The sequence below is a fragment of the Eptatretus burgeri genome, chromosome 17, assembly GCF_056783735.1.
Source record: "Eptatretus burgeri isolate ZD-2024b chromosome 17, Ebu_testis_v1, whole genome shotgun sequence".
Taxonomy (NCBI): domain Eukaryota; kingdom Metazoa; phylum Chordata; class Myxini; order Myxiniformes; family Myxinidae; genus Eptatretus; species Eptatretus burgeri.
In genome coordinates, this window is record NC_140977.1 from 59,258,048 (window position 1) to 59,262,890 (window position 4,843).

General features: G+C 42.0%; 1 long non-coding RNA gene across 1 annotated transcript; it reads right to left on the bottom strand.

Moving 5' to 3' along the window:
- Positions 1-1,138: 1,138 nt before the first annotated feature.
- Positions 1,139-4,277, bottom strand: LOC147010251 (uncharacterized). Its single transcript, XR_015052948.1, has 2 exons — positions 4,076-4,277; positions 1,139-3,743 (listed from the first exon to the last, which is right to left on the bottom strand). It is a non-coding gene; the product is annotated as an uncharacterized LOC147010251 (long non-coding RNA).
- Positions 4,278-4,843: the final 566 nt, after the last annotated feature.

Consider the following 4,843-nt stretch of genomic DNA (forward strand, 5'->3'; position numbering starts at 1 on the left):
TCAGGACTCTAGTTCTGTGCTTGAAAGAGCAAAAGCGTTGAAATCTGCAAATGGCAAATCTTCCAAATACGAGTGTACGTATTAAAATGAATCAAATGTTCTTCAAATGTTCAATAAATAAATTCTTTAAAAATCATTTTGTCGATTTACTACTGTCATGTTTCCATATACTGTAGCATTAAGATTTTGCTTCACTGGAACCAAAGGACCAAACCCAAACGATGAAAAACAGCCCCAGACGATTATTCCTCCTCCACCAAACTTTACAATTGGCACGATGCATTCGGGCAGGTAGCATTCTCCTGGCATCCGCCAAACCAAGATTCGTCCGTCGGACTGCCAGATGGTGAAGCGTGATTCATCACTCCAGAGAACGCGTTTCCACTGCTCCAGAGTCCAATGACGGTGAGCTTTACACCACTCCAGCCGATACTTGGCATTGTGCATGGTGATCTCAGGCTTGTGTGGAGCTGCTTGGCCATGGAAACCCATTTCATGAAGCTCTCGATGAACAGTGCTTGTGCTGACGTTGCTTCCAGATTCAGTTTAGAACTCAGTTGTGAATGTTGCAACTGACAGACAATTTTTCCATGCGATGTGCTGCAGCACTCGGTGGTCCCGTTCTGTGAGCTTGTGTAGTCTACCACTTCGTGGTTGTTGCTCCTAAAGGTTTCCACTTCACAATAACAGCACTTACAGTTGACCGGGGCAGTTCTAGCAGGGCAGAAATTTGACGAACTGACATGTTGGAAAGGTGGTATCCTATGACGATGTCACGTTGAAAGTCACTGAGCTCTTCAGGACGGCCCATTCTACTGTCAATATTTGTCTATGGAGATTGTATGGCTGTTGTTGTTGATGTTGATTTTATACACCTGTCAGCAATGGGTATGGCTGAAATAGCCGAATCCACCAATTAGAAGGGGTGTCCGCATACTTTTGGTCATGTTGTGTTACAAAGCTGGTAATAGGCCCAGGCCAGATGGGAGATGTCGGCCCCCATTTCAAACTGCTCATGAAGTATTTTTGTAATCAGTGCTAAATACATATGATTTATGTATGGGTATATACATGTACATGTAGTGTACATGATGTACTTACAAGTAACAGAACAAAATAAAAGAATGAGAACGATATATAAAAAAAAGTAATGGCAAGCCATTTTATTCAAAATGTATACAAGACAATATATGGGTCGTAATTTTGCTTCCACCCACTGGCCAATAGATTATATAATACTGGTCGTAATGTTTTGATATTAACCAATAAAACAAGAATCAATATAAGTGTGTAATTTTTTGTTCCTTTACTTGTTTAACATTATGCCCCCTCAAAATCGTAGGGCCATGCTTACTGGCCCACCTGCCCCCCCCCCCCTCTGTTCTCTGGCATGGTTGTGTATGATGATATGAGTGAGGAAAGTGAAAAAAATTCATTTGAGCACTTCATCGTTAAGAAACCTTTGCTGCGTTTTCCAAATCAAGGCATTGGTGGGCAGACCAAAAAATGGCGAATTAAGACCCCTGTGAGGAAGAGCAGGTCGACGAAGGATGAGCCTTGATTAAGGATATAATTAAATCAGGCCTTAATAATCTTCAAAAGAGGTGTATTATTTCACCTAAACACCCAGTTTTCACTCATGCACTTCCTTTGGGTTCCCTTAGTATGCATGCAAAGTTTCAGGCTGCTAAGTTTCATGATTTTAGAGTTATGGAGGAGATACACACTACCAAATATGTACACAAGGACAGTCCAAGCGAACAAACGGAACCTTAACTAGACAATGTCTTAAGTTAAAGCCTCAGACACATATGGCGGGGGTCACCACAAGATGAGCAGGTTCGCAAGCACCAAACCTGACAGTCGGTTGGCAGGAGAATGCTTTGGCCAAATCCATGGGTGTCAAGGAACGGGAGGAGACACGGTGCCTTCTGAACCAGCGTGATGATGGAAAAGTGAGGCATGACTGATCGGGGGAGTCAGAACGTCACCCAGCAGCTTGGCAAGCTCACACACCCTGTTGCTGCACTCGGTCTCCATTCCTGCCTGCCACTTCTCGGTGCTGCCCCCCTTTATTAACTCTTGCCTGCACACCATCAATGATGTGTCATGCCCATCCCCTCTCACTCACCATTTGGTGATGGCCTAATCAAATGATGGGCCAAGCTCTGCATGACCCCTGACCTGGATGAGTCATGGTAAGGACCGGATGATCGGGGCCATGTTTCCCGCCTAGAATAAGGACTGTGTGCCTAGCAGTGGTCAGCAACCCGAATAACAAGAAGAGCCATTTTTTCAAATTTGGTCAGAAATGCGATATCTAAAGAGCCGCAACGCACATAAACCCTATTTCAATAATTGATGAACAGGACAAAGACACAAACATTGATTTTAATGCAATACATGGTTATTGAGTTGGTATCGATTAATGGGGTCATGAACTTTTCTTCAGTACATCAAGTCAGCTTACCCATATTTACCTCCATCACCGAAGGTGGAAGGAGGTTATGTTTTCACCCCTGTGTGTCTGTTTGTTTGTCTGTCTATGTGCAGGATATCTCAAAAAGTTGTGGACGGATCCAAATGAAATTTTGTGGACACGTCCGGTATGTGACAATGACAAACTGATTAGATTTTGGTGAGGATCCCGATCCGGCTACTGCAATTTTTAAGTGATTCTTCACCATTGAAAGATCGGGCTGCAACGATATATAGCACGATATCTCAAAAAGTTATGGACGGATTCCGCAGAAACATGGTGGACACATTGGGGATGTGACAAGGACGAATTGCTTCAGTTTTGGTGAAGATCCAAATCCATATCCAGATAACAGAGTTTTTCAATTTTTAAAGTTGTTCTTCACCATTGAGAGATTGGGCCAAAAACGAGATATATCATGATAATTCGAACAATTATTGGGCCTGATATGTTTTCAGGCATTGTGTGGCGGATGTATGCGCTCTACCGAGTGCCCTTCTAGTTCTGTGTGATTTCTCCTGTCGAGTTTCTATGGAGAGTCGTCCGATGTTTGGACGGTGTGCTGTCGTTTTCATTTTCAAGCCGGACTTTAAACTCACCTCGTTCAATTGGTTTCTCAGTGTGCTTTTTATGAAGTTCACAGTTGAAAACTCTTGCTCGCACAGCTAAGTCGATTCCGAAGATGGACAGAATGCCAAATTCTTCATGTTACTGTAGGTTTGTGGTGATTAATTCCAAACTTCAAACACTTGTTTTTTAAGATCATGCATTTCAGTCCATCAGTGTTGAAGTGCCAGGGTAGATCCGTACCTTTCTAGATTTTCGAGTTTGGTCACTAAGCCTCTGAATTTAGAACTCCACATAACACGTCCTTGTCCTGCAAATCGTCCGGTTCAAGTTCTAGTTCTGCTCGGTCTCCTCCTGTAAATGCTGAAAAGTTAAGTGCAGAAGTGTCTGCTTCAAGGGGGTTTCAACACAAATGATAACGTTACCTTTCTACTTTCTGAATTCCTGAAATCACCCTGTGAAGGCTTCTTGCATTGCCAGAATCACATTTTTTTAGGTTCTCGGTGTCAAGTTCATAGTTTGTCTCCTCGTTCAATTGTTTCAGTGATGGGAAATGAGCCGGCAATCCCATCTCTATGTCTCTAGCAAACAATGTCAGCACCTCTTCGAAAAGCAACTGAGCTGTGTTTCCCATTCCTTGCAGCTTTCTGTTAGGGCCATTTAAAAGTGAGGTGATGTCCACCATGAAGTGAAATTTCTGTACACACACACCACACACACCGTTTCTTGGACGTGACAATCTCATTCCGAATCCCTCTTAACTCGCAAGTCAAGACTCCAAGTCAAAACCAAAAATAATTGCCAAAACATAATAATGAGTAAAAATTCACCATTTTAACAAATGTGGACACAATGATGCAGTGCACGTGCGGTTTGTTTAGTTTCTTGGTAATACAAAATGGCGGACAGCAAACGACGTGACGTCACACGCAGGTGCGCCCTCCATTGAAGGAGGGAGTTATCAAAAACAACATCTCGTTTGTTATCCACATACAAGTCATATTCATTCATCACCGAATTCTCGCTTACCTGCCCAGTGAGGATAAGGGTGTCGATAACTTGTTCGAAGGGGTTCAAGTGGTAAGATGAGGCTGCGAAACGGGATGAAGCAATAATATTGCCGACAAGATGGCGAAAGGAACCGAGTCATGGAGAGCAGGCTGTGAGGAGAGCATAACGTGAAGGTCCTTCTCGCAGAATTCGCTGGTAATCCGATGTATATCTGTTTATTACTCCGCCAACGTTCCCAAGTATTATTTTATCCTTTGACCAAACTCACAGATTTTTTATGAAAATTAATTTATAAAGAGAAAAAGGGGGGATTTTATCGATCGGGCTTGGGAGACACTTCAGTGCTCAAAGAGCCGCAGGTTGCCGACCCCCGGCCGAGCCAAACACACTTAAAGAACATAAAATAAAGGTCAAACTGGATGTAGTGGGTGTTTTTAGACACACTGGGGTGGGTATCACCTTTCTAGTTATAACAATTATCGATATATATATATATATATATATATATATATATATATATATATATATATATATATATATATATATATATATATATATATATATATATATATATATATACTTTGATGAAACTTGACCTCAACCTTCACGAAACCACAAACACAATTTTTAATAAAACTCCAACACAATCTTCATCACCCATGATGTATCAAAGTTTGTTCATGACATTAAAATCATCGGACCCATAACATTGATTCATCGGTACATTTTGCTGATCTCGTCCCACGTTGACCTTATCCTCAGCACCATCATTCTTCCAGGTGAGCA